The 25,290-nt window shown below is 49.7% G+C and overlaps 1 protein-coding gene across 3 annotated transcripts in view; it reads left to right on the forward strand.

Annotated features, from left to right (window-relative positions):
• The first annotated feature begins 5,448 nt into the window (after positions 1 to 5,448).
• Positions 5,449 to 25,290, forward strand: part of LOC109505138 (retrovirus-related Pol polyprotein from transposon RE2) — a 48,058-nt gene continuing 28,216 nt past the window's right edge. For 2 of the 3 annotated variants that reach the window (XM_073244860.1, XM_073244861.1), the window contains exon 1: positions 5,453 to 5,690. The gene's annotated coding sequence lies outside the window, so the exon portion shown is untranslated. Of the gene's footprint in view, positions 5,691 to 25,290 lie in introns of all 3 variants that reach the window. The other variant, XR_012134986.1, reaches the window with a different exon arrangement.

A 25,290-nucleotide genomic window follows, 5' to 3' on the forward strand; every position in this document is an offset into this window, starting at 1 on the left:
GAATCATATAGATTTGACTCGAAAATTGACACAAACCTCGACCTAGACTTAGGTTAGATTGAAAGTGTTTCTATTTATCTTAATTTTTTCTTAATTAAGAGCTAATAAAACTTGTCATCTGTTTGTAGTAGAGCCTTTATCATCGAAAGAACATTAGATCTAGAGATCGGACTAAGAAGATCATAGAATTTTGGATTTGATCAACTATAAGTTCTCTTTTATCTCTGAATTTATTTGTGTATATATTCATGTGTTTAAAAATTAAATTTTATATATAAAATATTTAAAAATTATTAAAGTTTGAAAGTATGTATGTATGTATGAAAGATAATTTAAAAATGTTGGATCAAGTATGATGTTACGTCTGCATGATACAAAATTTGGAAAGAGATACTTTTCTTATTTTAATATTGCATGATTTCTAGAAAAAAAATTATACAAGTTCATGTTTGCATAAAGTTTTGAGTAAAAAAATTATTTTGTTGCTCTTTCGGAGGATGTGAAAATTTCAATTGGTATTGTTTATGAGAAAGTGGTTATGGTGAAATTATAAGAAAAAAAAAAACTCTTTTGTTTGACTATGATTCGATTCTAGCCAATGAGATTGATTATTAGCCATACATTAGAAACACATTTCTTCTGAGCCTAGCTAGTTGGGCTGATCGCTGGCATAGCTAATTCTTTCGAGCCTAACCAGTTGGGGCTAATCACTGACATACGCTGATAAGTTGCATGTATGTATTTTAGAACTAATCTCTTTACATTGTCACAGGATTAATCATGGCCGTATGAATTAGAACTAGTTTCTTTCGGGCCTAGCCAATTGGGATTGATTGCTGGTACACAGTGATGTGTCACATGTTTGTTATTTAGGGGCTAGTCTCTTTCGAGCATTGTCACGGGACTGACTCACCAAAGACTGAGAAATTTTTTTTGGATATTTATTAATATGTATGGCATATTTTAGAGAAAAATTATCTTGTTATATATTATTGTTATATTGTTATATTTTTGAAAATTAGTTATGCTTAATCCTTAAAAGATATTGATAACTTGCTAAGCCTGTAAAGCTCATTATCTTTTTTATTTTTTTTGGATCCAAAAGATCATATGGGGCTTAGCACCGATCAGTGAGAAACATAGGATTTAAAAAATTATTTTCTTAGCTATATTCAAATGATTATATTTTAAAAATTATTTTGAATTTTGTTAGATCTTTGTTTTATTTCTAATTCAATCATGGAGGCTTTATTTTCTATTAAATAAAGATATTAGAGGACTTGTTTTTACCACTGCCTGTGTTGAACTGAGATAATGATGTTTTGATGAAAGTTAGGCCTTGCATGTTTTAGGGGTTTAAATCCTAAAGACATGCGGCCATCAATCGTATGCCTGGCTCAATCTAATGGGTCGGAATGTGATAGTTGAGCCTTTTAACCATCTCATAATATGGCTCTAAAAATGATGTAGGTTAAGGAGTGGCTTATATCTGCAGTTGTTGCTGAATAAGCTAAGCCACTACTTCATAAACTCCAGCAATATCCGCCCAAGTGGCTGCCATATTAGGAGCCCACTCAACTGACTAGTTGGTATCTCTCCTCGTAATCCTTCTGGCTCCTCTCCTCCCAGTGACAAAATTCACCAAGACTTCATCCTCTCTATTGCTCATCAACATCTATCAAAAATACTAACATTAATCAACTTTCTTAAATGTATAACATGCAGGAATTCTAAGAAAACTTATCTATTCTTATTCAATTAAATATGATCTAGCTAAATGAGATCTACTTATTATCCATTGCTAGATATTAAGTTCTATCCATAATCAAATCTATTGCTCTGATATCATAAAATATTATGTCTCAAATCCGAAACATAACACGGTCATGTTACCAAGAAGCACCACCCTCAATAACATGAAGCTTACTAGTCATAATTAGCTAAAATCTATTATAAATAAAATATAATAAAAGATTTAATTTCATTATTCATCAAGCAAATAAATTTAAATTGATCTAGAGCATCTAAATCCAAAAACAAAATCAAACCCATATCTCACAATTCATCAATAGTTGACTACAAGTTCATAATCATCCAATAAACTAAGATCCAATTGTAAAATCTTCAAGCTCGCTAGCGTAGATCTCCAAGTCTGAATCATCTGTTATTCCTAATCTTGTTCATTTGGATAGAAAAAGAAAAAGATATAAGCTACACCAGCTCAGCAAGTAAACCTTACACTACCTTATTCGGATCAAGCATAAGTTTATACATGTATTAATAAATCATTTAGAGAAGATGATTATCATTGAAATATAAAATCTATATAATAATAATATGTCATAAATCAATGATACTTTTACATATATATAAATCATGCAATTTTCATAAACATAATTTTCAATGCATAACATAACTACATTCATAAATTATGTTTATTATATAGATAATATCATAAATTATCTATCATTTTATCATATCATAATTCTTAATAATTCTTTCAGACTAAATATTAAGATCACCTTTTATCCGTGACAGGACCATAATCATCAATATATCAACTACTATTATCCGTTGGCAGTATTATATACCAACTACTATTATCCGTTGATAGGATAATATACTAATTACTATTATCTTTTAGCATAAACATATACCAACTACTATTATCCAATGACAAGATCGTATGCCAACTGCTATTATCCATTGGCAAGATCATACATAGCTATCCGAGAGTCTTTTATCATATTTCTTAAATTAAGCATCTTAAATCATATTTTATAGAATCATATTTTTTTAAATTATGCATAAATAAGATGCTATATGATTTTATATAGAGAGCTCATGGTCCATAAATAATTTTTGATAATAAAACAATCATAAAATTATTTTTTTAATAATAAAATATAAATTTCATAAATATAGAGTTCATATTTTATAAGTAAGTCATTCATATTAAAATATTCATAAAAGAGTGTATTAAAATATTCATCAAATCACTATTTTATGATAAATCAAGAATTTCATAATGCATATGCTTGATCCTTATTTTATAAAAATATAGAATAATTTTTTTAATGATAAAATAATCGATAATTTAAAATAAGTAAGAAGTGTTGGGATTATTTATCTTTTCCATCCTAGCCCTTCAAACTTCACTCGATGAATTTATCAAATCTATTTAATATATTAAAAATATAATTAATTCTTATTCGATAAATTCAATCATAAGAAAAAAAATCGTAGATTAGATGGTCGGTCCAATAGGTTGTCTAGGCACCAAGATAATTCAGGATCTCCTAGCTAAGAGTCGGATTTAGATGACTCGATCAAAGAATCGTAAAGCACGAGTTGGATCAGGATCAAGATCGATCAATAGGATTCATCAATAATGAATTTTAAATATACTCAACATGACTGGGTGGGGTTGACATACTGCACAGATAAAGCGGTTCAAATCTCTTCCACAAGATTATCTCGAGTTCATGCTAGGGTCCATGGAGCAAATAGAGAGAGAAAGAGAGAAGGTAGAAAGAGACACGAGAGAGAGAGAGAGAGATCGCTTCTCTCTCTTTTTCTTCTTTTTTTTTTTCTTTTCTTTTCTTTTGTCCTCTTCTTCTTCTTTTCTTCTTTCTCTTCTTTCTTCTTCTTTTGGTCGAACTGGGGAGAATGTTGGGGGCTAGTGGCTCATGCTCTGATGGGGTGTGGTAGCATGGTCAGAGGTCCGACAATAGGCGACGGTGTGTGGCCGAAGGTGGTGGAGTAGAGGACGGCTGGCAATAATATTTGCCGATCAAGAAAAATCATTGGAAAAGCACAAAAATAGGAGAATCTTTGTGGTGGATTTCTGACAAAGCCAGTGATCGACGGTGAGGCCAGGGAGCATGGGGAGAAAGAGAAAGAGAGAAAGAAGGGTCGGGACTTATCTCGAGCTCCGACAGTGTCTCCGGCTCTAACTTTCAATAGACACAAGTCTCAGGAAATCGTCAAAAATCAAAAGAAAGGGAGAGAAAAACTTTTTGATCTCCAGTGGAGGTTCATAGGAGGGGGAGAGGGGTATATATAGAGGATCTCTTAGGGTTTTGGCAGCCCTAGGAGTCCTATTTTATGGCGAACTCGATGGAGAAGAAACTCCTTTTAGGAGTCTTCATCTCAGCTTTTTTTCCTTTATTTTTTTTTTGTGTTTTGTTTTGCCGCTTTAAATTTTGTGTGCCTAGTCTAATTGGATCAATTTATCACACAATTTCCATGGGATAGAAATTAAAGGCACTTTTTTTTCCAAAAATATTCTTTTAAGCCATTTAAAGACCTAAGACTAAAATAAACACTCCATCATAATGTCTCAAATCCTCCACCACGGTCTACGGCTAAAAATATCCTTAACTATTATCATTTTTTTATTTGTAAATAGTGGTAATGCATAGAATATGACAGTTTTTCATTATTTTAAGCATATAATCAGTATTTTATACAGTTTGTTCATAAAAAAGATGCTTAGTCAAATATAAGCTACTCTAAAATAAGCTATTTTCTCATGGTTGACCAAATATGCCCAGATCATTTTCTCAAGCATTGTATTCCTAGGAATTGGTTTCTCAGAAATAATATTTTAGAAAAAAAAAATTCTTTCTGCGAACCAAACGAGTCCTTATATTTTTTATGAGTGCATGGTCAAAATGGCTGGTAGACCAAAAATGAAGCTGTGCTTAGAGCACACGACGCATTTGTCACTGAGTTGGCCTAGCAATTGGCATCTCTAAGTTCACTTCCGAACCGAATATGATTTGGGCCAGATCCATCAAACCAAGTGAATGGTGCCTGGGCTAAGATCCTAATAATGGCTGCCCTTGGGTCCCAATTGAGCTCCTTTGTGGTGCGGCAAATTCTTTGTGCACCGCTGGTGATGTAAAAAATTCGATGTGGAGCGCATCGTTTTGTTCGATTGGTTTACATAGTCACTATTTTTCAACGCACATTTAATGCCTACAAATCAATTTTTTTATTTAAGAATTTTATATGATGAAAATATTTCTGTTCTTTGGTAAAACTATGATATTCTATGTCCATATTATGATATCCTACATCTAGAAAATCATAATTTTTATCCATAGAATGTTATAATATAATACAACATATCATAATATACATAGGATGCCATAATTTTTTTAAAGAACAGAGATATTTTTGTCATCCAAAATTTTTAAATAAAAAAATTAATTTATAAATATTAAATACGTATGAGAAAGTGATTGGATAAAAATACCTTTTCTATATTACGATACCTTTGATCTTCTTGAGATATAATATGGTACAAGATGTCATAATTTTTTTAAAAAAATAAAAATATTTTTATTATAATAAATTTTTAAATAAAAAATTAATTTATAAATATTAAATATATATTAAAAAATAATAATTATATAAATCAATCGAACTGATGCATTTTTTGGTCGGATTTCTCAGCCGCCAACGGTGCACAAAGAATTTCTGGCGCATATCAATGAATTGAACGGAGTTCTCATCATGGCTGCATCCGCCTTGGCCCGGATGTCGGCTTCGGAGGAATAAACCTCTCTCCTGTGTTGCTATTCGCTGGCACCCCCTCTCTGTTTCGCTCCGCTTTCATATCTTGAGCCCGCCTCGTCCTTACTCCCCCAATCGATTTGTTTCGTCGAAAGCATAAACACTCGGTAAGCTCTTCGCGTCTCCAGGTTCTCCTTATAGATTTCCTCTTGCTTGCACCCCCCGCTTTTATTTATTTATTTGTTCAAGAAGAGAAAACTTTGTATCTGTGTGTCTATCTGTTTTAATTGCCCATGTTTCTTGATTCTTGCGATCACGTGCTCAGCTAATTTATTCGATGCTGCTCTTTGCTCAGTTTTGTGATCTCTGCCTTAGCCGTCTGTCCGGGGTATAAGGAACGAGGGAAATAGCGACAAGAAAATATTGGAAAAATTAGGGCTCAATCGGTTTTGGAAACGGACGAGTCCAAGAATCGATCTTTGGAACATTTTTGAGTATCACATGGAGGCAAGGAAATTGAGTTACAGCCAAGATTTAAACTTGATCAGTGAAAAACCTTAAAGCATGCCCTAGGTACTACGTGACATTTTTTGGATTTGCAAAAGTTATTGTTGGATTGAAGTATTGAAACGAAATTGAGTTACAGCCAAGATTTAATCCTGATCAGTGAAAAAACCTAAAGCAAGCCCTAGGTACTACGTGACATTTTTTAATTTTGCAAAAGTTATTGTTGGATTGAAGTATTAAAAGGTAATTCCATATGAAATGTGGAATGCTGGAACAGTTTTAGCTGATTTGTTTTTCATGATGTATTAAAATCCACAAGAATGTCCTAGGGTTCGAGGAAAAGATGATGTTACCATGTTAGGTTTTCATGGCATCTGATTTTGAAGACATATTTGGGAGTTACATGACATGATAGTTGAACAAAGATTAGGACAAATTACATTGAAAAGACCAACTGTTGAGCAATTTTCCCAGGCAAGTGATGGAGAATTTAGAGCAAAAAAATTGTCTTTCTAGATGCTGGTGAAGAGAACTTCTTTCGCTGAGGTTCCTTTGCTTAAGATATAAGATCCTATGAAGATTTTAACTTTTAAGAATTTCTTGGTGGCAGTAGGTCTTCAACAAAGATGAATATTAACGTTCAAGGAATTTATAAGTTATGTATAAGGCCGAATATAGTATCAGGATTAGAGTGTTAGCTGATGAAAGGCTTATCATAACGACATAACTTAAATGAGGATGTTGCAGATGAAAAAAAAATGGGTAGTTCAAAATATGTATTTTTAAAATTTTATAGTGAAATAATAAAAAATTAAATATTTTAATCTTCTAAACATGTCTTAGATTAGATCTAAACTATCATTAAGGATCTATGATATGAAAAATTTACATATAAAATCAGATATAAAATAGAAAACTACATCTATCACATCGATGTCTTGAATCTGATCTAACTTTTAAATTATGTCGGTAGAGTTCAGAACGCATCATCTTTTCATGGATCGATGATCTCCAATGCTGGTAAGTATGGTACGAAGCTCTTGCTAATGTTGAGCAGCCACACGGGTTGTTCGGCCTCTACAGATCGTTCACTCGAAGCTCTGATCGGATCTTCCTTCACGGGAGTGCTAGCTCGTGTCGAAGGCTCTGGATGGCTGATCCAAGCTCTTTTCTTTTGATCTCTCGGATTCCTCTGGATCAGAAGACAAAGCTTAACGAGGAGGTGGTGGTGTGGAAGATTGGACAAGACTCACTTTGTATTTTTCTTCTCACAAAATCTAAAGATGAAATCCTAGAACCCACAGCTTACGCCCGAGAGGAAGAAGATTTCCTCTGTTTCTCACGCACGGAAGCCCAACCCACTCTCAACTTTTTACGTCCCCTCTCTTAGGTTTCTCATGTCAAAAATCACCTCTAATCTCATACAAAACTGATCCCCTTTTAAAGTTGGCGTCCCATGGAAGATAAGGATAAGAATAAGGTAGTTTCGGTTCAAATTCAAGTGTTGGTTGATCCTTATCACCAATTCAAATTAAATTTGAATTAAATTTTGAATCAAACTTTATCTTTATCTTATAAACTCAGAAAGAGATCGACCAACATCAAAATGGTGCAAAAAATCTCACGCAAAAATACTTTATACGTGGAGAAATGTGGTGGCATGAAGAGGAGAGTCCAACTCAATTTGGACTCTAGGTTTTCATTCAAATTCAAATCAATTTGAACTTAAATTTAAACTAACCAATTTCTAATTCAAAAGGACTCAGATGAGGATGTGAGAAAGGCTTCTGGGCATAAAAAAAATCACATAAAATATTTCTCACGTGAAGAATAAGAGGGCACAGATAAAAGAAGTGCAAGGGATTTGAATTCAAATTGTTTTTCTCATCCAATTAGATTCTTAATCCAACCAAATTAGGTTAAATCCAATTGGACCATTAAACCTAATTTAATTAGGTAGTAAATAGTTTGGATCAAATCCTAATCAAATAAGAAATTAATCGAGCTCAAGTCCTGATCATATCAGGAATCGAATACCCTTAACGATTAGGTCATCTCATAACCTAATTGGGTCAAACCAAATTGAATCTAATTCAATTAAATTCAATTCAAACCTCAATGTTCAATCAAATTGAATTAATTAGTAATCTAATTACTAATCAATCCTTCCATAATTTACCAACAATTAGCGAATTGATTTATTATAACTTTTGCATAGGATTAATCATCAATCGACTTAACTGTTTTATCCTAGAATGATTCTTAATCATTGATCAACCATATGATCAGTGAGAAACTTCTTTTGAGTGTGATCCCATAGATTCGAACCTAAGTCGGTAGTATGAAAAAATTTTTCTATACCAATCAAAGTGACCATCTAGCAATGATACCCGACGTCCGAATAGGTCGAAAGATTGCAAAGCATTATTCAAGAACCTATTGGCATATGGTTATCGTATAATTCATCCCTTTAACCAAAATGCTCAAGATGACTTGGGGTTTAACTGCCAATCCTGATATGGTCATCCACATTATATTCTAATTTTCAAAATCTATCACATGGATTACCCCGGTCAAGATTTTACTGAATTGAAAATACTGATACATTAATTCTTACTTATTCGGAGGGATAAATTCCATTTTAACTCACACACCGATTTCGTAAGTACTTGACTATGCCCAGAAATCTTTCATCATTGAATTAAAAATTCAGGTAGTTCGATACCAAAGCATAGTGAGTTGCTTGCGAGTCACCGTGGTGATCTCAGATCGGAGGGACACTTATACCCATATCCTTTGCGAGCTACTCTTGACAGCAGAGTGCTCAGCAATTGGTCACATTCAGTGAGATATACTCCTACGTCTCACTTGCATGTCATTTTAGTGTCTCCACACTCTTTGGTTAAGAGGACAATCAACGTACATAGCACATAACGATCTATACTTGATATAGCTATCGTCCTAATAATAGTATATCATTTGGTCATGAACTTAAGGTTTAAGGACTAAACGATATATCCTCCTATATCGAATCAAATAGTCCCAAGGACTTCATCACATAATAGGAGTTCAAAATGAGATGTACACAGTGATGAAAAAATCAAATAATATTTATTAATTTAATAATTCATAAATAATTATAATGATAAGCATAACCATCAACAAACTGACGATTGATTTTGGGACACAATTCTCAATAACTCCTACTTGGACTAAAGCCAATCGGTACAGTATCATATATCCATCTTTGATATGTAGTTTTCGAACTCCTTGACGCCGAGGGCTTTAGTAAATGGATCGGTCGGATTCTCCTTTCCATCGATCTTTTGAAGCTCGATGTCATCTCGATCTACGATCTCTCGTAGCAGGTAGTAGCGACGCAGAATATGCTTGGTCTGCTGATGTGACTTCGGTTTCTTCACTTGAGCAATGGTACAGTACTGTCGCAGTACAGCAAGACGGGGTCATCAAGGGAGGGTGCCACTCTGAGCTCGTTGATGAACTTTCGTAACCACATAGCTTCCTTCACAGCATCGGATGCTGCGATATATTCCACCTTACAAGTAGAGTTGGCCGCAGTGTGCTGCTTGAAACTTTTTCAGCAGATTGCTCCATCGTTTAGGGTATAAATATATCCCAACACGCTCTTGTTGTCATTATAATCCGACTAAAAACTAAAATCTGTAAACCCCATAAGTTTTAAGTCAGATTCTCCATAGATAAGCTGCTGATCCTTAGTATTTCTTAAATACTTAAGGATGATCTTACGATCTTCCAGTGATTCTTACCTAGATCGGATTAGTATCTGCTCACTACTCCTAATGAGTATGTCACGTCCGATCGTGTACATGTCATGGCATATGTTGGTGCAAAAATCCGCTTGCGCCGGAAAAGTTGGAGTCGGGGAAGCCGCGGTCGCCGCCGGGACCTGCAAGGGAAGTCTAAACCGGAGGTGGGGTTGCTCCGGCAAGACCCTCCGACGCTCAAGTCAGTTTTCTGCCTCAACAAGAATGGAGTGCTCGAACGGAGAATTTAGCAGAGTTTTGGGATAAGAAAAACGAGCTTAAAGAATAACGTATCTGGATCCCCCTTTTATAGGCGGAGGAGGCAACGGATTGATGGCGACGTTTGTAACCGCCTGGTAGTGGGCCGCCCATGGTCAGGGGAATTGATTGCGGAAGATAGTGGAGCGGATATGTGGCCATCACCTCGGCCCGCCACGTGGAATCTGTTATGAGTGGTGGAGCAGCGTCCGTTGTCAGTGGATAGGAGAATCGCATGGTATCCGCCGCAGGAGGTGGAGCAGGTTCGTGACCGTCACTGTGGCCTGCCAGGGGATAGTGGAGCTGTGCGGAGTCCGCCACAGGAAGTGGAGCAGGGCGGCTATGGTTACTGCGGCCTGTCAGGGAATGATGGTACTGCGCGGAGTCTGCCACAGGAAGTGGAGCAGGGTCATGGCCGTTTTGAAGGCCTGTCAGGGGGCGTGGATCTGTCGATTGAAGCTCGGCAACGGCCGGAGCCCGATTTCTGTTGAGGTCCGGATGAGGTCTTCCTGGCGGTAGGGGTCGTGAGCGGAGCCCGACTCCTGGGGGAGTCCGGGCGGAACCCTCTCGGGGCTGAAGTTGCGGGTGGAGTCCGGCTCCCGTAGGAGTCCGGGCGGAGTCTGCTTGCGGCTGTAGTCGCTGGCGTCAGAGATGAGGCTCGGCTCCCTTAAGAGCACGGGCGAAGTCCTCCAGCAGTTGGTACCGAGGGCGGAGCCCGGCTCCCGTAGGAGTCCGGGCGGAGCTGCACTGATGTTGGCGGCGGAGCCCGACTCCCGTAGGAGTCCGGGCGGAGCTGCGCTGATGTCGTCGGTGGAGCCCGACTCCCGTAGGAGTCCGGGCGGAGCTGCGCTGCAATCAAAGTTAAGGGTGAAGTCCGGCTCTGGTAGGAGTCCGGATGGAGCTTACCAGCAGTTGATACTGAGAGCGGAGTCCGGCTCCCGTAGGAGTCCGGGCGGAGCTGTTCTGATGTTGGCGGCGGAGCCCGGCTCTCGTAGGAGTCCGGGCGGAGCTGCGCTGATGTCGACGGTGGAGCCCGACTCCCGTAGGAGTCCGGGCGGAGCTGCGCTGCAATCAAAGTTAAGGGTGAAGTCTGGCTCTGGTAGGAGTCCGGATGGAGCTTCGGTAGGAGTCCGGGCGGAGCTGTTCTGATGTTGGCGGCGGAGCCCGGCTCCCGTAGGAGTCCGGGCGGAGCTGCGCTGATGTCGACGGTGGAGCCCGGCTCCCGTAGGAGTCCGGGCGGAGCTGCGCTGCAATCAAAGTTAAGGGTGAAGTCCGGCTCTGGTAGGAGTCCGGATGGAGCTTACCAGCAGTTGATACTGAGAGCGGAGCCCGGCTCCCGTAGGAGTCCGGGCGGAGCTGTTCTAATGTTGGCGGCGGAGCCCGGCTCCCGTAGGAGTCCGGGCGGAGCTGCGCTGATGTCGATTCCGTTGAGGGTTTCGGCTATGGGTATTTTATACCCAACACCAGTCCCCCTACATCCGAGTTTGAATTTCAAACGAAGGAAGTACACAGAGGTACAGCCGGAATCGTCCCTTCGAATCCCGCGCCCTGCCGCTCCCAGATATTTTGGCATTAAATGAGCGCGTGCCGGAGTCTTTTCGAATTGGGGCGGTACGAGGGGATGCTTCGAAGACCCCGCAGGTACGTTGGCCTAGGTACGGCGCAATTATGACCCTGCCAACCGCCAGCCGCCTTTAGCCGTCTGCCACGGGGAGTGGGACGCGCGTCGGATGTGGACTGGCCTGGGGGGATTTGAGATCATTATGGCGCCGGATCCCAGGGTCTATTTAAATCCGTCCTCCCCCCTTCAGGCGTCCCACTCCATTTCTGATTTTTTGCTGGCGTCTGTCATCTCCCCGAGAGTCTGCTCTAGCGAACGCCCTCTCGAGCCGTAGGCGCCTTCCGTTTCTTGCTCCCCGGGTCCCCAGAGCAAGATAGGTTAGTGCCAACCTTCTTCTTCTTACTGCCTAGGGGCTTCTCCTCTTTTCATTTCTTTCGTGTCTTCTTCTGAGTTGACCTTCGGCGTTTCGTTCCCTTCTCGGTTTGCCTTTCTAGGGCCCTTTAGGTTCTCCCCCCCAAAAAAATGTCTTCCGACTCTTCTGCCCCCGTAAGTTCTGGGAGTTCTTCTGCTTCGAACCCACAGGCCCCCGTCTCTGCGGACGAACCCGCGTTCGGGGCAGGGCCTCGCCCGGTTTTCGCACCGGGCGCTATTCCATGTTCGTCGACTCCGGACGAACTCCTTCTGATAAGGGCTCGGTACGGGGTCCCCTCGGAGTACGACCTGGAGCTTCCTGGCCCCTCTGACCGGGCCAGCGCTCCCCCTCCGGGTTGCTTTTGTTTGTACCAGGAGGCATTTCGTGCCGGACTCCGGCTTCCGCTTCCAGTCTTTGTTGCCGCCTTCTTTCGCTTCTTAGACATTTCTCTCGCCTCTGTGGCCCCGAATTCCTTTAGGTTTTTGATAGGGTTTCTCTCTCTCTGCCATATAGCCGAGGTCCAGCCATCCCTCTCCTTGTTCAGACATTTCTACACCTTCAAACGCCATCCTTCAGCGAAGGACTGGTGGTACTTCTCCCCCCAGTTCGGTAAGAAGGGGTTGCTGAAGGGCGCCCCTTCTTCGGTTCACAACTGGAAGGAGAAATTTCTCTTTGTCTACTGCCCGACCCTGGAACTAGGTCTGCCCCCTTGGGGGTCTCTGAGGGATTCCGTCCGCCGGGCTCCCAGCCTGGGAGAGGACGACCTCCAGGCTGCTCAGAAGCTTCTGAGTTATCCCGCTCCTTCCCTTCCTAACCTTCTGAGGGAGCAGCTTCTTTTCAACATCGGCCTGAGCCCTCAGGATCCAGCAAGTACATATATCTTTCCTTTTCTTGCTTTCTTCTTCTCTCTCTCCTTTTTTTTTTTTTTGACTCTGGACTGATCGGTGCCGCTTTTTCTTTCTTCTGTTGTTGTTTTTTTTTTTTTTTTTTTTTTTTAGCAATGGACGCCGAAGCCACGCGGATGCTCGCCAAGGCTATGAGAGCCCAGAAGAGGAAGGGCGCGACGACCTCCGGTTCGGCGAAGAGGGCCAGGGTGGAGGAGACGAGCCCGGTCGCGCCTGTCCAGGTGACCCCGGCCATTGACATTCCTTCGGATGCCGAGCCAGCGGCCCCCCGGGCTTCCTCAAGGAGCCCGCCGACTGGGGTCCCCGTTCCGGGGGTTCGCCCCACGGAGGCGCCCGCCGCGGGGAGGAGGAGGAAATCGGTGGCCCGCAGGGTGAGCAGCCACCGAGCCGCTGTAGACGAGTCCGTCTGCTCCGAGGGGGGATCGGAGAACCCCTTCAATGACAAAGCTCTGATCAGGCGGCTGCTCGATGGTTGCATTCTGTCCGATGTCATGGAGAGGATCGACCGCGCCGATCCCGAGCAGCGGGCCTGGGACACTTTGGGGTCCTTTCTTGAGGTAAGCGGATGTTTATTTGCATGGTTGCTCGGTCTTTGTTGTAATTCTCTATCCGTCCTTGCAGATCGGGCACCAGCTCTTCGCCTATGTGGAGGCGTCGAGCCGCATGAGAAGGGACCTCCTTCAGGCGGAGGAGCGCTGCCAGGACGAGGTTGCTCGTCTTCAAGCGAAGGCGGCCGAGGTGGCCGCCCTCCGGGAGGCCCTAGAGAGAGAGAGGCAAGACCGGGAAGAGGAAAGACGAGCTCGGGAGGAGGAGAGACGAAGCTTGGAGGAGTCGGCGAGGAAGGCGGAGGCTGAGGTCGCCCATTTGGCCGAGCAGACTCCGGTCCTGGTTTCGGAGGCCAGGACCCTTGCGGTGGAGGAGTTCAAGGCCTCCGCGGAGATGAGGGAACTGAACGTCCAGTTCGGCCTGGAGGCATTCACCAAGGGGTTCGAGCTCTACCGAGAGAGGGTGGCCAGTAGATACCCCGACCTTGATCTCGACTTTTTGGAGGAGTCTGACGATGAGGTCGGCCCTTCGTCCGCCGCTACCGCAGTTGCACCCCCCGCGCCGAGCTCTCCACCCCCTGCCCCCGAGGTCTGAGACCTCCGATCTTGTATCTTTCTTTTGTCGCCATATTTCCTTTCCGTTTGTCTTTGAAATTAGTCAATAAAGTCGAATTTCTCATTGTGGATGGCCTTTCCTTCCCCCCGCTCCTCCTTTTCTGCCTTCCTTCTTGTAATGAGTCGGTCTTTGACGTTTGCATCTTCCGATGGCAGTGCCCTGCCGAAGCACTCCCCTTGCCCCTGGGGGTCCCGCTGAAGTCAACTATCCAACGGCTGAAAAAGGAGGTCCTCCACCTGATAAAGAAGTTGAAGAAGTCGGAGGGCGAGCTCCGTCAGGCGAAAAAATGCTATTCCGAGGCCGCCGCTGAGGCCGCCCACTTCAGGAGTCTCCAAGTGAAGGCAATCATGGACTACAGCCGGAGGAAGGCGAACTTCACAAAGGAGCTCGAGGAATGTACGAAGAGCGCCAGCGATCGAACTTGGGCTCAAGAAGCTAGGATCAGCGCCCTCAAGGTGGAGTTGTCAGCTGCGAAGAGGAGGATCGGCCAGCTGGAAGGAAACTCATCCCGGCTCTCAGCGCGGGATGAGCAGGTATGGTCACAGAAGGTCTCCGACCTCCAGAAGCAGCTTCAGGATGCTGAGATGAGCCACGATGTGCAGCGGGCCAGCTGGCGCCGGCAGGTAGAAGAGTACAAAGGGAGATTCCGTCAAGCGGCGGACGAGGTCGTTCGTCTCCAGAGGCAGTTGGTTACTAGGGCGCAGCTTGCTAATGCCCAAGATGCCGAGGAGCTCCTAGCCCTGAGAGGCACTGTCGAAGGGATTTCCGTCTCCCTTGGGGAGAAGACAGCCGAGCTTCAACAAGTGAAAATCCAACTGACGCTCGAGTGGAAAGCCGTCGCGGATGTGGAGGCGGAGTCCGAAGTTCTGCGGAAGCGGCGTCGAGAAGCGGAGGCAGAGAGCCGACATCTTCGTCAGACGCTCCAGGATACGCTGCAGAAGAAGGAAGAACTAGAAGAAGCAGTGGAGAATCTGAGGCAGTCCTGGTTGAGGGATGGAGGTGATCACCCTAGGTTAGAGGGAGCAGGACCTCCTTAGAGTTCTTTTGTAGTCACCCCCTTTTTGTAGCTGCTTTTTTTTTTCTTGTCGTTTTGTCTCTCTTTCCCTGGCCGTCCTGGCCCTGTAGTACATATATCGGAAATGAAGAAAAAGCACTTTGTGTTACCTTGTCCACGCGTAGCACAGATATTGTCGTTCGTTGACCCTTTCTCGTCGTTTGGCCTGTTTGGCTTAGAGGTCGTCGTGGGGAGGGGCTCTTCCCTTCCATCCGATCTCGTCATGTGGCCAAGCCTCGCCACCATTTTTAACCCTTGCTGCCGAAGTAGCGGATGGAGCCCAGCTTCCTTAGGAGTCCGGGCGAAGTCTTTCTTGGCGGCGGAGCCCGGCTCCCGTAGGAGTCCGGGTGAAGCTTCCTTGGCGGCGGGACCCGACTCCCGTAGGAGTCCGGGTGAAGCTTCCTTGGCGGCGGAACCCGGCTCCCGTAGGAGTCCGGGTGAAGCTTCCTTGGCGCGAACCCGGCTCCCGTAGGAGTCCGGTGAAGCTTCCTTGGCGACGGAACCCGTCTCCCGTAGGAGTCCGGGTGAAGCTTCCTTGGCTGCGGAACCCGGCTCCCGTAGGAGTCCGGGTGAGGCTTCCTTGACGGCGGAACCCGGCTCTCGTAGGAGTCCGGGTGAGGCTTCCTTGGCTGCGGAACCCGGCTCCCGTAGGAGTCCGGGTGAGGCTTCCTTGACGGCGGAACCCGGCTCCCGTAGGAGTCCGGGTGAAGCTTCCTTGGCGGCGGAACCCGGCTCCCGTAGGAGTCCGGGTGAAGTTTCCTTGGCGGCGGAACCCGGCTCCAGTAGGAGTCCGGGTGAAGCTTCCTTGGCTGCGAAACCCGGCTCCCGTAGGAGTCCGGGTGAGGCTTCCTTGACGGCGGAACCCGGCTCCCGTAGGAGTCCGGGTGAGGCTTCCTGGGCTGCGGAACCCGGCTCCCGTAGGAGTCCGGGTGAGGCTTCCTTGACGGTGGAACCCGGCTCCCGTAGGAGTCCGGGTGAAGCTTCCTTGGCGGCGGAACCCGGCTCCAGTAGGAGTCCGGGTGAGGCTTCCTTGGCGGCGGAACCCGGCTCCCGTAGGAGTCCGGGTGAAGTTTCCTTGGCGGCGGAACCCGGCTCCAGTAGGAGTCCGGGTGAAGCTTCCTTGGCTGCGAAACCCGGCTCCCGTAGGAGTCCGGGTGAGGCTTCCTTGACGGCGGAACCCGGCTCCCGTAGGAGTCCGGGTGAGGCTTCCTGGGCTGCGGAACCCGGCTCCCGTAGGAGTCCGGGTGAGGCTTCCTTGACGGCGGAACCCGGCTCCCGTAGGAGTCCGGGTGAAGCTTCCTTGGCGGCGGAACCCGGCTCCAGTAGGAGTCCGGGTGAGGCTTCCTTGGCGGCGGAACCCGGCTCCAGTAGGAGTCCGGGTGAAGCTTCCTTGGCGGCGGAACCCGGCTCCCGTAGGAGTCCGGACCTTCCATTTTGCTTGAGCCGGCGCGAGGTTCTCGTTATCAGCCTGGCTCGTGGGGGCGCGTTAGGGCGCTGTAAGGCCTCTCCCCCCTCCGGTCTAAAAGAACCGGGCCTTCAACTTTGCTCATGTCAGGACGAGGTTCTCCTCCTGTTCCTGACATGGCTGTGGGGGCACATTAGGGCGTTGCAAGGCCTCTCCCCCCATCCGGTCTAAAAGAACTGGGCCTTTGACTTTGCTCATGTTAGGGCGAGGTTTTCCTCCTGTCCCTAACAAGGCTGTGGGGGCACATTAGGGCGTTGTGAGGCCTCTCCCCCCATCCGGTCTAAAAGAACCGGGCCTTTGACTTTGCTCATGTTAGGGCGAGGTTTTCCTCCTGTCCCTAACAAGGCTGTGGGGGCACATTAGGGCGTTGTGAGGCCTCTCCCCCCATCCGGTCTAAAAGAACCGGGCCTTTGACCTTGCTCATGTCAGGACGAGGTTCTCCTCCTGTTCCTGACATGGCCGTGTTTTTGGAGGAATCATATCCAGTCATAATACATCCACGCTAGGTGGGAGGAGCATGTTAACTAAAAAGAAAAGTAGATTCAAAGCGAAATAGTAAGCGATACATTTACAGTATTCCCGCTCCTTCTTGAGGCCCTCCGGTGATGGAGTCGATGGTCCCGATAGGAGGTCGGTCCCCGGGCTGCTCCTCCCTTTTCTGCAGTTCGGGCGGTGGGAGGGCTCTTGGCCGGTCTCCTCTACCCTCAGGCCTGCGGCGGATGAATCTATCGAGTCGACCTCGCCGGATGAGCTCCTCGATCTCGTCCTGGAGCTGGATGCACTCTTTGGTGTCGTGGCCGTGGTCGCGGTGGTAGAGGCAGAACTTGTTGGGGTTGCGCTTCCCGGGGTGCGTGCGCATCCTCTCCGGCCTAGGGAGCTGCTCCCTGACCTCCATCAGCACCTGGGCCTTCGAGGCGTTGAGGGGGGCGTAGTTGCGGAACTTCCCTGGCGGGGAACCCCGCCGAAACCTGTTGTCCGGGCTTCTCTGCCTGCGTGCCCGGGGGGGAGTATGGGCGCGCTTATGTCCAGGAGGGGATCGGGAGCAAGGCCGGGCTTCCTTTGGCCTCTTCTCGACTGCGGGCTTACTAGAATCTCCCGCCTGACGCTCCCTCGCAGTCTCTTCGTCTTTCATTTTGAAGGCCTCTTCCGCTCGGGCGTATCCTTCAGCCCGAGCCAGTAGATCAGCAAAATCTCTGGGGTACTTCTTCTCCAGGTAGTACAAGAGGTCATTCTTCTGAAGGCCACCTTTCAGGGCGACCATGGCAACTGACTGGTCCAAGTTCCGGACCTCCAACGCCGCGATGTTGAAGCGGTTGACGTAGACCCGTATGGACTCCCCTTCCCTCTGCTTGATGTTGATGAGGGACTCCGAACCTTTCCGGGGACGCCGGCTGCTGACAAAATGGGCCACGAATTGGTGGCTCTTTTGATCGAAGGAGAATATGGTACCCGGCTTCAGAGCCGAGTACCAGTTCCTCGCCGCTCCCTTCAAAGTAGACGGGCAAGCCCGGCACAAGATGGCGTCGGGAGCACCGTGAAGCAGCATCATCGTTCGGAAGGCCTCCAGATGATCCACCGGGTCCGACGTCCCGTCGTAGCTTTCAAACTGGGGGAGCTTGAAATTCTGCGGGATTGGTTCCTGCATAATCATTTGGGAGAAGGGAGGGTCAGTGCAGATATCCTCACCGTAAGCGGGAGGCGCATGGCGGAGTTCTTCGATCCGCCGGTTCATCTCCTGGAGCCTCCGGTCCAGGAAGTCCTCTCGACTCCGAGTCTCGAGGGTCCTTTGGCAGAACGGGGGCAGGAATCTCCCAGGGGTAGAGTCGTGGTCCGATTGAGGGCTCTCTACCCTCGGATTCGCCTTCCCAGGAAGGACGGGGCGGCTGGCCCAGGTGGCCCGCCCCACCGCCGGGTTCTGGCATTCCGAAGATGCCCCCTCCGGATGCGCCGACGCCTGCGGCTGCTGCTGCTGTATTGCCTGTACGGCTTCGACGAGGCCTTTGACCTGCTGCGCCAGCAAGTCAAACTGCTCCGCGCCGACCGCCGCCGCTGGAGGGGGAGGAGGAGGAGGCTGAGAAACGGGAGGGGAGGCCGGAGCCTGAGATCTGGCCGCGGAGGCCGTGGACCGCCGGGTGGACGCCTTGCGCGGAGGCATCGAGTGTCGATCTCGCGGGGGAGGATTAGGAGTGGATGACGGAGAGATGGTCGGAGGCAGCTCCGTTGAGCGCTCCTTCAAGAACAAGGTTGCTGCGAAGACACAGCCCTTCCTCTAGCGCCAATCCTGTTGGTGCAAAAATCCGCTTGCGCCGGAAAAGCTGGAGTCGGGGAAGCCGCGGTCGCCGCCGGGACCTGCAAGGGAAGTCTAAACCGGAGGTGGGGTTGCTCCGGCAAGACCCTCCGATGCTCAAGTCAGTTTTCTGCCTCAACAAGAATGGAGTGCTCGAACGGAGAATTTAGCAGAGTTTTGGGATAAGAAAAACGAGCTTAAAGAATAACGTATCTGGATCCCCCTTTTATAGGCGGAGGAGGCAACGGATTGATGGCGACGTTTGTAACCGCCTGGTAGTGAGCCGTCCATGGTCAGGAGAATTGATTGCGGAAGATAGTGGAGCGGACACGTGGCCATCACCTCGGCCCGCCACGTGGAATCTGTTATGAGTGGTGGAGCAGCGTCTGTTGTCAGCGGATAGGAGAATCGCATGGTATCCGCCGCAGGAGGTGGAGCAGGTTCGTGGCCGTCACTATGGCCTGCCAGGGGATAGTGGAGCTGTGCGGAGTCCGCCACAGGAAGTGGAGCAGGGCGGCTATGGTTACTGCGGCCTGTCAGGGAATGATGGTACTGTGCGGAGTCCGCCACAGGAAGTGGAGCAGGGTCATGGCCGTTTTGAAGGCTTGTCAGGGGGCGTGGATCTGTCGATTGAAGCTCGGCAACGGCCGGAGCCCGGTTTCTGTTGAGGTCCGGGTGAGGTCTTCCTGGCGGTAGGGGTCGTGAGCGGAGCCCGACTCCCGGGGGAGTCCGGGCGGAACCCTCTCGGGGCTGAAGTTGCGGGTGGAGCCCGGCTCCCGTAGGAGTCCGGGCGGAGTCTGCTTGCGGCTGTAGTCGCTGGCGTCAGAGATGAGGCTCGGCTCCCTTAAGAGCACGGGCGAAGTCCTCCAGCAATTGGTACCGAGGGCGGAGCCCGGCTCCCGTAGGAGTCCGGGCGGAGCTGCACTGATGTTAGCGGTGGAGCCCGGCTCCCGTAGGAGTCCGGGCGGAGCTGCGCTGATGTCGTCGGTGGAGCCCGGCTCCCGTAGGAGTCCGGGCGGAGCTGCGCTGCAATCAAAGTTAAGGGTGAAGTCCGGCTCTGGTAGGAGTCCGGATGGAGCTTACCAGCAGTTGATACTGAGAGCGGAGCCCGGCTCCCGTAGGAGTCCGGGCGGAGCTGTTCTGATGTTGGCGGCGGAGCCCAGCGCCCGTAGGAGTCCGGGCGGAGCTGCGCTGATGTTGACGGTGGAGCCCGGCTCCCGTAGGAGTCCGGGCGGAGCTGCGCTGCAATCAAAGTTAAGGGTGAAGTCCGGCTCTGGTAGGAGTCCGGATGGAGCTTACCAGCAGTTGATACTGAGAGCGGAGCCCGGCTCCCGTAGGAGTCCGGGCGGAGCTGTTCTGATGTTGGCGGCGGAGCCCGGCTCCCGTAGGAGTCCGGGCGGAGCTGCGCTGATGTCGACGGTGGAGCTCGGCTCCCGTAGGAGTCCGGGCGGAGCTGTGCTGCAATCAAAGTTAAGGGTGAAGTCCGGCTCTGGTAGGAGTCCGGATGGAGCTTACCAGCAGTTGATACTGAGAGCGGAGCCCGGCTCCCGTAGGAGTCCGGGCGGAGCTGTTCTGATGTTGGCGGCGGAGCCCGGCTCCCGTAGGAGTCCGGGCGGAGCTGCGCTGATGTCGATTTCGTTGAGGGTTTCGGCTGTGGGTATTTTATACCCAACAGAGATAAATTTAAAAGATTGCTTGGATTGTCCTAATCGACGTACATCGATACCGTATTGAAAAGGTTCAGCATGAAGAATTTCAAGAAAGGCTATCTTCCGATAGATCAAGAAATTTCTCTCTCGAAGAGTGATTATCCGACAACTCATCAAAAGAGAGAGCGTATGAGTAGAATTTTATATGCTTCGACAGTGGGATCTAAAAAGATTGCTTGGATTATCCTAATCGACGTACATCGATACTGTATTGAAAAGGTTCAGCATGAAGAATTTCAAGAAAGGCTATCTTCCGATAGATCAAGAAATTTCTCTCTCGAAGAGTGATTATCCGACAACTCATCAACAAAGAGAGCGTATGAGTAGAATTTCATATGCTTCGACAGTGGGATCTATTATGTATGCTGTTGGGTATAAAATACCCACAGCCGAAATCCTCAACGGAATCGACATCAGCGCAGCTCCGCCCGGACTCCTACGGGAGCCGGGCTCCGCCGCCAACATCAGAACAGCTCCGCCCGGACTCCTACGGGAGCCGGGCTCCGCTCTCAGTATCAACTGCTGGTAAGCTCCATCCGGACTCCTACCAGAGCCGGACTTCACCCTTAACTTTGATTGCAGCGCAGCTCCGCCCGGACTCCTACGGGAGCCGGGCTCCACCGTCGACATCAGCGCAGCTCCGCCCGGACTCCTACGGGAGCCGGGCTCCGCCGCCAACATCAGAACAGCTCCGCCCGGACTCCTACGGGAGCCGGGCTCCGCTCTCAGTATCAACTGCTGGTAAGCTCCATCCGGACTCCTACCAGAGCCGGACTTCACCCTTAACTTTGATTGCAGCGCAGCTCCGTCCGGACTCCTACGGGAGCCGGGCTCCACCGTCGACATCAGCGCAGCTCCGCCCGGACTCCTACGGGAGCCGGGCTCCGTCGCCAACATCAGAACAGCTCCGCCCGGACTCCTACGGGAGCCGGGCTCCGCTCTCAGTATCAACTGCTGGTAAGCTCCATCCGGACTCCTACCAGAGCCGGACTTCACCCTTAACTTTGATTGCAGTGCAGCTCCGCCCGGACTCCTACGGGAGCTGGGCTCCACCGTCGACATCAGCGCAGCTCCGCCCGGACTCCTACGGGAGCCGGGCTCCGCCGCCAACATCAGAACAGCTCCGCCGGGACTCCTACGGGAGCCGGGCTCCGCTCTCAGTATCAACTGCTGGTAAGCTCCATCCGGACTCCTACCAGAGTCGGACTTCACCCTTAACTTTGATTGCAGCGCAGCTCCGCCCGGACTCCTACGGGAGCCGGGCTCCACCATCGACATCAGCGCAGCTCCGCCCGGACTCCTATGGGAGCCGGGCTCCGCCGCCAACATCAGAACAGCTCCGCCCGGACTCCTACGGGAGCCGGGCTCCGCTCTCAGTATCAACTGCTGGTAAGCTCCATTCGGACTCCTACCAGAGCCGGACTTCACCCTTAACTTTGATTGCAGCGCAGCTCCGCCCGGACTCCTACGGGAGCCGGGCTCCACCGACGACATCAGCGCAGCTCCGCCCGGACTCCTACGGGAGTCGGGCTCCGCCGCCAACATCAGTGCAGCTCCGCCCGGACTCCTACGGGAGCCGGGCTCCGCCCTCGGTACCAACTGCTGGAGGACTTCGCCCGTGCTCTTAAGGGAGCCGAGCCTCATCTCTAACGCCAGCGACTACAGCCGCAAGCAGACTCCGCCCGGACTCCTACGGGAGCCGGGCTCCACCCGCAACTTCAGCCCCGAGAGGGTTCCGCCCGGACTCCCCCGGGAGTCGGGCTCCGCTCACGACCCCTACCGCCAGGAAGACCTCACCCGGACCTCAACAAAAACCGGGCTCCGACCGTTGCCGAGCTTCAATCGACAGATCCACGCCCCCTGACAGGCCTTCAAAACGGCCATGACCCTGCTCCACTTCCTGTGGCGGATTCCGCGCAGTACCATCATTCCCTGACAGGCCGCAGTAACCATAGCCGCCCTGCTCCACTTCCTATGGCGGACTCTGCACAGCTCCACTATCCCCTGGCAGGCCACAGTGACGGCCACGAACCTGCTCCACCTCCTGCGGCGGATACCATGCGATTCTCCTATCCGCTGATAACGGACGCTGCTCCACCACTCATAACAGATTCCACGTGGCGGGCCGAGGTGATGGTCACGTGTCCGCTCCACTATCTTCCGCAATCAATTCCCCTGACCATGGGCGGCCCACTACCAGGCGGTTACAAACGTCGCCATCAATCCGTTGCCTCCTCCGCCTATAAAAGGGGGATCCAGATACGTTATTCTTTAAGCTCATTTTCCTTATCCCAAAATTCTGCTAAATTCTCCGTTCGAGCACTCCATTCTTGCTGAGGCAGAAAACTGACTTGAGCGTCGGAGGGTCTTGCCGGAGCAACCCCACCTCCAGTTTAGACTTCTCTTGCAGGTCCCGGCGGCGACCGCGGCTTCCCCGACTCCAGCTTTTCCGGCGCAAGCGGATTTTTGCACCAACAGGATTGGCGCTAGAAGAAGGGCTGTGTCTTTGCAGCAACCTTGTTCTTGAAGGAGCGCTCAACGGAGCCACCTCCGACCATCTCTCCGTCATCCACTCCTAATCCTCCCCCGCGAGATCGACACTCGATGCCTCCGCGCAAGGCGTCCACCCGGTGGTCCACGGCCTCCGCGGCCAGATCTCAGGCTCCGGCCTCCCCTCTCGTTTCTCAGCCTCCTCCTCCTCCCCCTCCAGCGGCGGCGGTCGGCGCGGAGCAGTTTGACTTGCTGGCGCAGCAGGTCAAAGGCCTCGTCGAAGCCGTACAGGCAATACAGCAGCAGCCGCAGGCGTCGGCGCATCCGGAGGGGGCATCTCCGGAATGCCAGAACCCGACGGTGGGGCGGGCCACCTGGGCCAGCCGCCCCGTCCTTCCTGGGAAGGCGAATCCGAGGGTAGAGAGCCCTCAATCGGACCACGACTCTACCCCTGGGAGATCCCTGCCCCCGTTCTGCCAAAGGACCCTCGAGACTCGGAGTCGAGAGGACTTCCTGGACCGGAGGCTCCAGGAGATGAACCGGCGGATCGAAGAACTCCGCCATGCGCCTCCCGCTTACGGTGAGGATATCTGCACTGACCCTCCCTTCTCCCAAATGATTATGCAGGAACCAATCCCGCCGAATTTCAAGCTCCCCCAGTTTGAAAGCTACGACGGGACGTCGGACCCGGTGGATCATCTGGAGGCCTTCCGAACGATGATGCTGCTTCACGATGCTCCCGACGCCATCTTGTGCCGCGCTTTCCCGTCTACTTTGAAGGGAGCGGCGAGGAACTGGTACTCGGCTCTGAAGCCGGGTACCATATTCTCCTTCGATCAAATGAGCCACCAATTCGTGGCCCATTTTGTCAGCAGCCGGCGTCCCCGGAAAAGTTCGGAGTCCCTCATCAACATCAAGCAGAGGGAAGGGGAGTCCATACGGGCCTACGTCAACCGCTTCAACATCGTGGCGTTGGAGGTCCGGAACTTGGACCAGTCAGTTGCCATGGCCGCCCTGAAAGGTGGCCTTCAGAAGAATGACCTCTTGTACTCCCTGGAGAAAAAGTACCCCAGGGATTTTGTTGATCTACTGGCTCGGGCTGAAGGATACGCCCGAGCGGAAGAGGCCTTCAAAATGAAGGACGAAGAGACTGCGAGGGAGCGTCAGGCAGGAGATTCTAGTAAGCCCGCAGTCGAGAAGAGGCCAAAGGAAGCCCGGCCTCGCTCCCGATCCCCTCCTGGACATAAGCGCGCCCATACTCCCCCCCGGGCACGCAGGCAGAGAAGCCCTTCAAAATGAAGGACGAAGAGACTGCGAGGGAGCGTCAGGCGGGAGATTCTAGTAAGCCCGCAGTCGAGAAGAGGCCAAAGGAAGCCCGGCCTCGCTCCCGATCCCCTCCTGGACATAAGCGCGCCCATACTCCCCCCCGGGCACGCAGGCAGAGAAGTCCGGACAAATGGTTTCGGCGGGGTTCCCCGCCAGGGAAGTTCCGCAACTACGCCCCCCTCAACGCCTCGAAGGCCCAGGTGCTGATGGAGGTCAGGGAGCAGCTCCCTAGACCGGAGAGGATGCGCACGCACCCCGGAAAGCGCAACCCCAACAAGTTCTGCCTCTACCACTGCGACCACGGCCACGACACCGAAGAGTGCATCCAGCTCCAGGACGAGATCGAGGAGCTCATCCGGCGAGGTCGACTCGATAGATTCATCCGCCGCAGGCCTGAGGGTAGAGGAGACCGGCCAAGAGCCCTCCCACCGCCCGAACTGCAGAAAAGGGAGGAGTAGCTCGGGGACCGGCCTCCTATCGGTACCATCGACTCCATCACCGGAGGGCCTCAAGAAGGAGCGGGAATACTGTAAATGTATCGCTTACTATTTCGCTTTGAATCTACTTTTTTTTTTAGCTAACATGCTCCTCCCACCTAGCGTGGATGTATTATGACTGGATATGATTCCTCCAAAAACACGGCCATGTCAAGAACAGGAGGAGAACCTCGTCCTGACATGAGCAAGGTCAAAGGCCCGGTTCTTTTAGACCGGATGGGGGGAGAGGCCTCACAACGCCCTAATGTGCCCCCACAGCCTTGTTAGGGACAGGAGGAAAACCTCGCCCTAACATGAGCAAAGTCAAAGGCCCGGTTCTTTTAGACCGGATGGGGGGAGAGGCCTCACAA

The sequence above is a fragment of the Elaeis guineensis genome, chromosome 10, assembly GCF_000442705.2.
Source record: "Elaeis guineensis isolate ETL-2024a chromosome 10, EG11, whole genome shotgun sequence".
NCBI lineage: Eukaryota > Viridiplantae > Streptophyta > Magnoliopsida > Arecales > Arecaceae > Elaeis > Elaeis guineensis.